Source organism: Leucoraja erinacea, unplaced genomic scaffold (genome assembly GCF_028641065.1).
Source record: "Leucoraja erinacea ecotype New England unplaced genomic scaffold, Leri_hhj_1 Leri_1192S, whole genome shotgun sequence".
NCBI classification, from domain to species: domain Eukaryota; kingdom Metazoa; phylum Chordata; class Chondrichthyes; order Rajiformes; family Rajidae; genus Leucoraja; species Leucoraja erinaceus.
This window is the reverse complement of record NW_026575443.1, coordinates 31,740-43,619: the sequence shown is the minus strand read 5'-3', so window position 1 is coordinate 43,619 and position 11,880 is coordinate 31,740. Positions and strand designations below refer to the sequence as shown.

Genomic DNA, 11,880 nt, shown 5'->3' with positions numbered 1-11,880 from the left:
CTTCTTCAGACTGAGTGGAGAGGGTGGGGGGAGGAAGCTGGAAAAGAGAGATGGGGGCTGGACAAAGCCTGGCAAGTGATAGGTGGATACAAAATGCTGGAGTAACTCAGCGGGACAGGCAGCATCTCTAGAGAGAAGGAATGGGTGAAGTTTCAGGTTGAGACCCTTCTTCAGAAGTGATAGATGGATATAGGTGAGGGAGACACAAGATACTGCAAATGCTGGAATCTTGCATAGAACACAATTTAGTTAGATGCACAGAATCTCTTGCCCAGAGTGGAGGAATCGAGGACCAGAGGACATGGGTTAAAGGTGAAGGGGAAAAGATTTAAAAGGAAACTGAGAGGTACATTCACACAGAGGGTGGTGGGTGTGTGGAACAAACTGTCACAGGAGGTAGTTGAGGCTGGTACCATCCCAAGAAACAGTTAGACAGTTACATGGATTGGACAAGTTTGGAGGGATATGGACCAAACACAGGCCGATGGGACTAGTGTAGCTGGGACATGTTGGTCGGTGTAGGCAAGTTGGGCCAAAAGGCCTGTTTCCACACTGTATCACTCTACGACTAACACAAAGTGCTGGAGTAACTCAGCGGGTCAGGCAGCATCTGTGGAGAACATGGATAGGTGACATTTCAGAGTGCTGGAGTAATTCAGCGGGTTTAAGAAGGAACTGCAGATGCTGGAAAATCGAAGGTACACAAAAATGCTGGAGAAACTCCGCGGGTGCAGCAGCATCTATGGAGCGAAGGAGATAGGCAACGTTTCGGGCCGAAACCCTTCTTCAGACTGATGGGGGGGGGGGGGGGGGAGAAGAAAGGAAAAAGGAGGAGGAGCCCGAGGGCTGAGGGGGAGCTGGGAAGGGGAGGAGACAGCAAGGGCTAACAGAATTGTGAGAATTCAATGTTCTTGCCAGCAGGATGCAGACTCCCCAAGGGGAATATGAGGTGCTGTTCCTCCAATTTAGGGTGGGCCTCACTCTGGCCATGGAGGAGGCCCAGGACAGAGAGGTTAGATACGGAGTTGAAGTGCTGAGCCACCGGGAGGTCAGGTTGGTTAATGCGGACCGAACGGAGGTGTTCGGCGAAACGATCGCCCAGCCTACGCTTGGTTTCACCGATGTAGATCAGCTGACATCTAGAGCAGCAGATGCAACAGATGAGGTTGGAGGAGATGCAGGTGAACCTCTGGCACACCTGGAACGACTGCTTGGGTCCTTGAATGCAGTCGAGGGGGGAGGGCAAGGGGGGGTAAAGCGACAAGTGTAGCATCCCTTGCGATTGCAAGGGAAAGTGCCCGGGGAGGGGGTGGACCGAGAGGGAAGGGAAGAATTGACAAGGGAGTTACGGAGGGAACGGTCTTTGCGGAAGGCAGACAGGGGGGGAGATGGGAAGATGTGGCGAATGGTGGGGTCACATTGGAGGTGGCGAAACCGACGGAGGACTATTTGTTGTATGTGACGGCTAGTGGGGTGAAAGGTGAGGACATGGGGGACTCTGCCCTTGTTGCGATTGGGAGGATGGGGAGAGAGAGCAGTGTTGCGGGGTATGGAAGGGACCCTAGTGCAAGCCTCATCTATGGTGGAGGAGGGGAACCCCCGTTCCCTGAAGAATGAGGACATTTCTGATGCCCTGGTGTGGAACACCTCATCCTGGGAGCAGATGCGGCGTAGACGGAGGAATTGTGAGTAGGGGATGGAGTCCTTACAGGAAGCAGGGTGGGAGGAAGAATAGTCTAGATAGCCATGGGAGTCAGTGGGTTTATAGTGGATGTTGGTCAGAAGTCTATCACCTGCGATGGAGATAGTGAGGTCAAGGAATGGTAGGGAAGGGTCGGAAATGGTCCAGGTGTATTTCAATTCAATTCAATTCAATTCAATTCAACTTTAATGTCATTGCACAAATACGAGTATGGGTACAACGAAATGCAGTTTAGCGTCAGTCCGTAGTATATAGAAATAAAAATACAGAATAATCAAACAATAATCGAACAATGTGGACGGAGAGACTGGAGAAGTCTATCGGCGGGACTCCGAGTTCAGCAATGTGATGGTATTATTGTAGAAGCTGTTCCTCATCCTACTGGTACGAGACCTGAGGCTCCTGTACCGCCTCCCTGATGGGAGGAGGGCAAACAGTCCATGGTTGGGGTGGGAGGGGTCTTTAATGATCTTCCCGGCCCGTCTCAGACACCGCTTTCGGTGGAGGGCATCCATGGCAGGGAGCGGGGCACCGATGATGTACTGCGCGGTTTTTACCACCCGTTGTAGTGCCTTCCTGTCCGCTACGGTGCAACTGCTGTACCATACCATGAAGCAGGTGGTCAGGATGCTTTCGATGGTAGGGCGGTAAAAGTTGGTCAGGATCTGGGGGGACAGGTGAGCTTTCTTGAGCCTCCTCAGGAAGTAAAGACACTGCTGCGATGTGCCGGATGGCGGTTAGTGGTGAAGTGGATGTAGTCAGTCAGTTGTGTGTGGGTGCAGGAGGTGGCACCAAAGCAATCGTCGATGTAGCAGAGGTAGAGGTCGGGGATGGGGCCCTGGTATGCCTCAAACAAGGATTGTTCGACGTACCAGACAAAGAGGCAGGTGTAGCTGGGGCCCATGCGCGTGCCCATAGCTACGCCTTGTATTTGAAGGAAATGGGAGGAGTTAAACAAGGTTATTGAGGGTAAGGACCAGGTACGCTAATCGGAGGAGAGTTTCAGTGGACGGGTATAGGTTGCTTCTCCGGTCGAGGAAGAACCGGAGGCCTTTGAGACCATCCTGGTTGGGGATGGAGGTGTAGAGTGACTGGACATCCATGATGAAGATGAGAGGATGGGGGCCTAGAGAATGGAATACACGGAGACGACGGGACAGGCAGCATCTCTGGAGACAAGGAATGGGTGACGTTTCAGGTCGACACTGAAGATGGGTCTCGACCCAGAAACGTTACCCATTCCTTCCAACATTTTGTGTCTACTTAAACAGCGCCTATCTATCCATGTGGCATTGTGCTAGCAGGCTGGAGGAGCGGGCAAAGGCCTTGCCACAGAGCGGGCAGGTGAAGGGGCACTGGCTGGTGTGGACTGGCGTCGGGTGGTGCTCCAGCAGGTAGTAAAGCGGGTGAAGCCCTTACCACAGAAGCGGGCAGGTGAGGGGGCACTGTGCTGGTGTGGTGGAACGCCGGTGCTGCACAGGCAGGGAGGACTGTGAATGGGGGTGAAACCCTTGCCACAGTCAATGGGCAGGCACAAAGGGGTCTCTCCGGTGTGTGTATCGCTGTGGTGCTCAGGCCCACAGCCCCCGTGCTCCGCCCTTGCTGCACAGTCACAGCTGGGCACACAAAGGGCTCGCTCGCCGGTGTCCGGCGGTGGTGCTCCGCAACCCCCGCTCTGCTGTCAGCCTTGACTCAGCACAGTCCACGGCGCAGGCGTAGGGCGGGCGGTGGTGTGGGTGCGCGCGCGCTGGTGGGCAACCCTTGGCTGGAGCTGGCAAAGCCCTCTCCACACAGTGCGGGCAGGGGTAGGGGCGCTCGCCTGGTGTGGGTGCGCTGGTGGACCAGCAGCTTGAAGGAGCTGGTGAAGCCCTTGCCGCACTGGGGGCAGGTGTAGGGCCGCTCGCCGGTGTGGATGCGCTGGTGCTCCAGCAGGTGGCTGGAACGGGTGAAGCCCTTGCCGCACTGGGTGCAGGTGTAGGGGCGCTCCCCGGTGTGGGTGCGCTGGTGCACCAGCAGGTTGCTGGACCGGGTGAAGCGCTTGCCGCACTGGGTGCAGGTGTAGGGCCGCTCCCCGGTGTGGGTGCGCTGGTGCACCAGCAGGTTGCTGGAGCGGGTGAAGCCCTTGCCGCACTGGGTGCAGGTGTAGGGCCGCTCCCCAGTGTGGGTGCGCTGGTGGGACAGCAGGTTGCTGGAGTGGGTGAAGCCCTTGCCGCACTGGGTGCAGGTGTAGGGGCGCTCCCCGGTGTGGGTGCGCTGGTGCACCAGCAGGTTGCTGGAGTGGGTGAAGCCCTTGCCACACTGGGCGCAGGTGTAGGGGCGCTCCCCGGTGTGGGTGCGCTGGTGCTCCAGCAGGCTGCTGGAGTGGGTGAAGCCCTTGCCGCACTGGGCGCAGGTGTAGGGGCGCTCCCCGGTGTGGGTGCGCTGGTGCACCAGCAGGTTGCTGGAGTGGGTGAAGCCCTTGCCGCACTGGGCGCAGGTGTAGGGGCGCTCGCCGGTGTGGGTGCGCTTGGTGCACCAGCAGGTTGCTGGAGTGGGTGAAGCCCTTGCCGCACTGGGCGCAGGTGTAGGGGCGCTCCCCGGTGTGGGTGCGCTGGTGCTCCAGCAGGTTGCTGGAGCGGGTGAAGCCCTTGCCGCACTGGGCGCAGGTGTAGGGGGCGCTCGCCGGTGTGGGTGCGCTGGTGCACCAGCAGGTTGCTGGACTGGGTGAAGCCCTTGCCGCACTGGGCGCAGGTGTAGGGGCGCTCCCCGGTGTGGGTGCGCTGGTGCACCAGCAGGCTGCTGGACTGGGTGAAGCCCTTGCCGCACTGGGCGCAGGTGTAGGGGCGCTCCCCAGTGTGGGTGCGCTGGTGCTCCAGCAGGTTGCTGGACCGGGTGAAGCCCTTGCCGCACTGGGTGCAGGTGTAGGGCCGCTCCCCGGTGTGGGTGCGCTGGTGCTCCAGCAGGTGACTGGACTGGGTGAAGCCCTTGCCGCACTGGGCGCAGGTGTAGGGGCCGCTCCCCGGTGTGGGTGCGCTGGTGCACCAGCAGGTTGCTGGACTGGGTGAAGCCCTTGCCGCACTGGGTGCAGGTGTAGGGCCGCTCCCCGGTGTGGGTGCGCTGGTGCTCCAGCAGGTGACTGGACCGGGTGAAGCCCTTGCCGCACTGGGTGCAGGTGTAGGGGCGCTCCCCGGTGTGGGTGCGCTGGTGCTCCAGCAGGTGACTGGACTGGGTGAAGCCCTTGCCGCACTGGGCGCAGGTGTAGGGGCGCTCCCCAGTGTGGGTGCGCTGGTGCTCCAGCAGGTGAGAGGACTGGATGAAGCTCTTGCCGCACTGGGCGCAGGTGTAGGGCCGCTCCCCAGTGTGGGTGCGCTGGTGCTCCAGCAGGTGACTGGACTGGATGAAGCTCTTGCCGCACTCGGTGCAGCGGTAGGGGTGCTCCCCAGTGTGGAGGCGCCGGTGGGACCGCAGGTCTTTGGACTGGGTGAAGCCTTTGCCGCAGTCGCTGCAGGTGTAGGGGGCGCTCGCTGGCGTGCAGGCGCCTGTGCCTCTTCAGGTGGTTGGACGACTTGAAGTCTTTGCCGCAGTCGGAGCAGGTGAAGGGCCGCTCATTGCTGTGCACCAGCAGGTGCTGCCTTAGCCCCGACAACTGGACAAAGCTCATGTCGCAGGTGGAGCAGCCATAGGGCTTCTCGCCCGTGTGCACCTGCCGGTGTATCTTCAGGTGATTCGCCGTCTTGAAGCTCATGCTGCAGTTGGAGCAGGTGAAGGGCCTCTCGCTGGAGTGCACGCTGTTGTGCCCCTGCAAGTACTTGTAGTGAGTGAAGCTCTTGCTGCAGTTGAAGGGACGTTCTCCCGTGTGCAGCAGCCGGTGGGCCTCCAACACGCTCAGGCACCGCCACACCTTGCCACACTTGTCAATTTCACTTGTTGGTCCTCCATCGAAGCTCAGCCCGCACACCGAGCAGATGGGGGAGCCCACCGGCACCCTGGCCGCCCTCAATGGCCGCTCACGTCCCCGTCTCTCCGTCCACAGCTACAGCTCCTAAACCCTGCAGGAGGGGAACACAGAGGGTCACCAATCTGGCAAACAGGACATTACTAGCACATATTGAGTGCGTTTATGGCGGAGGAAACCGTTATAAAGAAACATAGAAAATGGGTGCAGGAGCAGGCCATTCGGCCCTTCAAGCCTGCAACGCCATTCAATATGATCATGGCTGATCATCCAACTCCATATCCTGTACCTGCCTTCTTTCCATACCCCCTGATCCCTTTAGCCTCAAGGGCCACATCTAACTCCCTCTTAAATATAGCCAATGAACTGGCCTTAACTACCTTCTGTGGCAGAGAATTCCAGAGATTCACCACTCTCTGTGTGAAACACTTTCTCATCACGGCCCTAAAAGTCTTCCTTCTTATACTTAAACTGTGACCCCTTGTTCTGGACTTCCCCAACATCGGGAATAATCTTCCTGCATCTAGCCTGTCCAAACCCTTAAGAATTTTGTAAGTTTCTATAAGAGCCCCCCTCAATCCTCTAAATTCTAGCGAGTACAAGCCAAGTCTATCCAGTCTTTCTTCATATGAAAGTCCTGGCATCCCAGGAATCAGTCTGGTGAACCTTCTCTGTACCCCCTCTATGGCAAGAATGTCTTTCCTCAGATTAGGAGACCAAAACTGTACGCAATACTCCAGGTATGTCTCACCAAGACCGTGTACAACTGCTGTAGAACCTCCCTGCTCCAACACTCAAATCCTTTTGCTATGAATGCTAACATATCATTCGCTTTCTTCACTGCCTGATGCCCCTGCATGCCTACTTTCAATGACTGGTGTACCATGACACCCAGGTCTCGTTGCATCTCCCCTTTTCCTAATTCAGATAATAGTCTACTTTCCAGTTCTTGCCATCAAAGTGGATACCCTCACATTTATCCACATTATTCTGCATCTGCCATGCATTTGCCCACTAACCCAACCTATCCAAGTCACCTTGCAGCCTCCTAGCATCCTACTCACAGCGAACACTGCCCCCCAGCTTCGTGTCATCCACAAACTTGGAGATGTGGCATTCAATTCCCTCGTCCAAATCATTAATACATATTGTAAATAGCTGGGGTACCAGCACTGAGCCTTGCGGTACCCCACTAGTCACTGCCTGCCATTGTGAAAAGGCCCCGTTTACTCCTACTCTTTGCCAGCCAGTTCTCTTTCCACATCAATACTAAACCCCCAATACCGTGTGCTTTAAGTTTGCATACTAATCTCTTATGTGGGACCTTGTCAAAAGCCTTCTGAAAGTCCAGATATAACACATCCACTGGTTCTCCCTTATCCACTCTACTAGTTACACCCTCGAAAATTCTATAAGATTCGTCAGACATGATTTACCTTTCATAAATCACTGCTGACTTTGTCCAATGATTTCACCGCTTTCCAAATGTGCTGCTATCCCATCTTTAATAAATGACTCTAGCATTTTCCCCACCACCGATGTTAGACTAACTAGTCTGTAATTACCCGTTTTCTCTCCCTTTTTAAAAAGTGGGGTTACATTAGCTACCCTCCAATCCTCAGGAACCATTCCAGAATCTAAAGAATTTTGAAAAATTATCACTAATTATCACTAATATAATTCTGTGCGGCACAGTGGTGCAGCAGTATAGCTGCTGCCTCACCGCCAGAGACCCAGGCTCGATCCTGACTATGGGTGCTGTCTGTGTGGAGTTTGTACGTTCTCCCCTTGACCTGCGTGGGTTTTTACTCCTGGGTGCTCCAGCTTCCTCCAACATTTCAAAGATGTTCAGGGTTGTAGATTAATCGGCCTCCGCAAAATTGTTAAATTGTACCTAATGTGCGCGGGATAGTGCTAGTGTACGGGGTCATCGCTGGTCTGCGCGGGCTGAAAGACCTGTTTCCGCGCTGCATCTCTAATCAAAACCAAAGGGTCTCGACCCAAAATGTCATCCATTCATTCTCTCCACAGATGCTACCTGACCCACTGAGTTACTCCATCACTTTATGTCTTTTCCACAGATGTTGCCTGACCCACTGAGTTACTCCATCACTTTGTCATAGATTCATAGTGATACAGCTTTGGAAAGAGGCCCTTCAGCCCAACTCATACCTGTATTCCTAGATCACTCGGCTCCACACATTCCCCCAGCTCCCCGCCATTCACAGTGAAGACCCTGCCTTGGTTTGACTTCCTAAACTGCAAACCCCTCCCGACCCCCAAACAATGTGACCTCCTCCCTGTGACTCCCTGCCCCTTACCTCTGCCGCCGCCTCCTGCTCCTTCCCCCCTCCTCCCCACCTCCAAACAATGTGAACCCACCTACCCCCAACTGGCTCCCGACCCCCTTCCTGGGCTCACTTGACCCCTCTCTCTCCCCCCCCCCCCCCCCCCCTTCCCAAAGCCCGCCCCCCCCCCCCCATCCCCCCCCCCTCGGGCACCAAACCCACTCCCCCTTGAATCTTCCCCCCGGCCCCTTTGCTGCCTGTTTTTCTCCCCGGCTACACTCACTTCACCCCCTTTCCACCTCCATCCTCTCACTCTTCTCCTCCCTCCCTCCCTCCACACTCTCTCTCCGTCTCTATATCTCTCTCTCTCTCTCTGTCACCAGGTCGGCTTCATCTTTGCTCCAGACCAGGTCTTGCGGCCTCGTCTCCCGCTCTCTCTCTCTCTCTCTCTATCACCCACCCGACTCCGGGTCAGCGCCGGTTCACGTCTCCCCGCTACCGCTCTCCCTCTCGCTCAGGCCCAGCCTCGCTCGGCTGCCCTGGATGACCATCTATGATCCGCGCACACGCCTGGAGGACCATCTGTGATCCGCGCACACGCCTGGAGGACCATCTGTGATCCGCGCACATGCCTGGAGGACCATCTGTGATCCGCGCACACGCCTGGAGGACCATCTATGATCCGCGCACACGCCTGGAGGACCATCTGTGATCCGCGACCATCTCCCCTGGAGGACCATCTGTGATCCGCGCACATGCCTGGAGGACCATCTGTGATCCGCGCACACGCCTGGAGGACCATCTGTGATGTCTCCTAGTGCCAGTCTGCCAAAGATCTTATAGCGGAGCTAAGATCTTTGAGTCTGCCCAGCCTTGCTAACCTCAGTGGCTGTTCCACTGACTATCCCCCTCCAACCATGTCACTCCCGCTCTTCCCCACCCACACCACAGCCCTCTCACCCCCTGACCACCCACCACCCACACATCGCCTCGCCCCCAGTCCACCCACCTGCCTACCTCTGGCCCCAACTCCCATCCCTGCCGGGGTTTCACCATCCCCCCCGACCTCCCCCTCTCCCACACCGAACGATCTGTCCTCAGCAGAGGTCTTACCTTTGTCCCCCTCCGTCCCCATCTCTACCGTTGCCTCCGCCTCACAGCGTTCTTCCATGGGAAGGAGTCCTCGGCCCCCAATGATGACCCTTTTTCCCTTCTCCAACGCACCCCCTCCTCGTGGAACCCCCCTCGTAAAGTCCCGGCACTGGAACTCTTTATCCAAAACTGCCGCAGCGACGTCAACCGCCTCAACTTCTCCACTCCCTTGTCTCACTCCAATCTCTCCCCCCATGAACGTTCTGCCATCGACTCACTCCGCAACAACCCAGACTGGGTGATCAAACCAGCCGACAAGGGAGGTGCCGTGGTAGTCTGGCGCGGCGATCTCTACAAAGCTGAGGCCACGCGCCAACTCTCGGACACCTCCTCCTACTTACCCTTGGGCCATGACCACACTGACGAGCACCAGGCCACCAGATCTAGCACCATCACCGAATTCATCAATTCCCACGCCCTGCCCGACCAAGCCTCCAACCTCATCGTTCCTCAGCCCCGCACGGCCCGGTTTTACCTTCTCCCCAAAATCCACAAACCCGGCTCTCCCGGCAGACCCATTGTCTCTGCCTGTTCGTGCCCCACCGAACTCATCTCCACACACCTTGACTCCATACTATCCCCCTTGGTCAAATCCCTTCCCACCTATGTTCTAGACACCTCAGACACTCTCCGCCGCCTCCACGCATTCCACTATCTAGGCCCTCACCCCCTCATCTTCACCATTCAGATTCAGATTCAGATTCAATTTTAATTGTCATTGTCAGTGTACAGTACAGAGACAACGAAATGCATTTAGCATCTCCCTTGAAGAGCGACATAGCAAACGATTTGAATAAATAATAATAAGTGTCCGGGGGGGGGGGGGGGGGGGGGGGGTGGTGATTGGCAGTCACCGAGGTACGTTGTTGAGTAGAGTGACAGCCGCCGGAAAGAAGCTGTTCCTGGACCTGCTGGTTCGGCAACGGAGAGACCTGTAGCGCCTCCCGGATGGTAGGTGGGTAAACAGTCCATGGTTGGGGTGAGAGCAGTCCTTGGCGATGCTGAGCGCCCTCTGCAGACAGCGCTTGCTTTGGACAGACTCAATGGAGGGGAGCGTGGAACCGGTGATGCGTTGGGCAATTTTCACCACCCTCTGCAATGCCTTCCGGTCGGAGACAGAGCAGTTCCCATACCATACTGTGATGCAGTTGGTAAGGATGCTCACCATGGATGTCCAGTCACTCTACACCTCCATTCCCCACCAGGATGGCCTCAAAGTCCTCCGGTTCTTCCCCGACACCAGAGGAGCAACCTATACCCAGCCACTGACACCCTCCTCCGCCTAGCGGAGTTGGTCCTCACCCTCAACAACTTTACGTTTGACTCCTCCCATTTCCTCCAAACACAAGGCGTAGCTATGGGCACACTCATGGGCCCCAGCTACGCCTGCCTCTTTGTCGGGTACGTTGTTCAATACGTACCAGGGCCCCATCCCCGACCTCTACCTCCGTTACATTGACGACTGCTTTGGGGCCACCTCCTGCACCCACACACAACTGACTGACTTCATCCGCTTCACCACCAACTTCCATCCGGCACTCCAATACACCTGGACCATTTCCGACACTTCCCTACCATTCCTTGACCTCACCATCTCCATCGCAGGGGACAGACCTCTGACCGGCATACACTACAAACCAACTGACTCACATGGCTATCTGGACTACACGTCTTCCCACCCTGCCCCCTGTAAGGACTCCATCCCCTACCCCCAATTCCTCCGCCTATGCTCCCAGGATGAAATGTTCCACACCAGGGCATCGGAAATGTCCTCGTTCTTCAGGGAAGGGGGATTCCCCTCCGCCACCATAGATGAGGCTCGCACCAGGGTCTCATCCATACCCCGCAACACTGCTCTCTCTCCCCATCCCCGCACTCGCAACAAGGGCAGAGTCCCCCTAGTCCTCACCTTTCACCCCACCAGCCGGCAAATACAACAAATAATCCTCCGCCATTTCCGCCACCTCCAACGTGACCCCACCACTCGCCACATCTTCCCATCTCCCCCTATGTCTGCCTTCCGCAAAGACCGCTCCCTCCGCAACTCCCTTGTCAATTCTTCCCTTCCCTCCCGTACCACCCCCTCCCCAGGCACTTTCCATTGCAACCGCAAGAAATGCAACACCTGTCCCTTCACCTCCCCCCTCGACTCCATTCAAGGACCCAAGCAGTCGTTCCAGGTGCGACAAAGGTTCACCTGTATCTCCTCCAACCTCATCTACTGCATCGCGGCTCTAGATGTCAGCTGATTTACATCGGGGAGACTATGCGGAGGTTGGGCGATCGTTTCGCCGAACACCTCCGCTCAGTCCGCAATAACCTACCTGAACGCCCGGTGGCTCAGCACTTCAATTCCCCCTCCCATTCCCAATCCGACCTCTCTGTCCTGGGTCTCCTCCATTGCCAGAGTGAGCAACACCGGAAATTGGGGGAACAGTGCCTCATATTCCGCCTGGGTTGCTTGCGTCCTGATGGCATGAACGTTGAATTCTCCCAATTTTGCTAGCCCTTGCTGTCTCCTCCCCTTCCTTAACCCTCCATCTGTCTCCTCCCATCCCCCCGCCCTCGGGCTCCTCCTCCTCCCTTATTCCTTCCTTCTCTCTCCCACCCCCCATCAGTCTGAAGAAGGGTTTTGGCCCGAAACGTCGCCTATTTCTTTCGCTCCATAGATGCTGCTGCACCCGCTGAGTTTCTCCAGCAATTTTGTGTACCTTCGATCTTCCAGCATCTGCAGTTCCTTCTTGAACACGTGATGTCTCTCTATAATGTCCCATGTCCTTCACCGCTCCCTCACTGCCAGGCCC

The 11,880-nt window shown here is 56.6% G+C and overlaps 1 pseudogene; it reads right to left on the bottom strand.

The window, feature by feature from the left end:
• Positions 1-3,394: 3,394 nt before the first annotated feature.
• Positions 3,395-8,599, bottom strand: LOC129715469 (zinc finger protein ZFP2-like; annotated as a pseudogene).
• Positions 8,600-11,880: the final 3,281 nt, after the last annotated feature.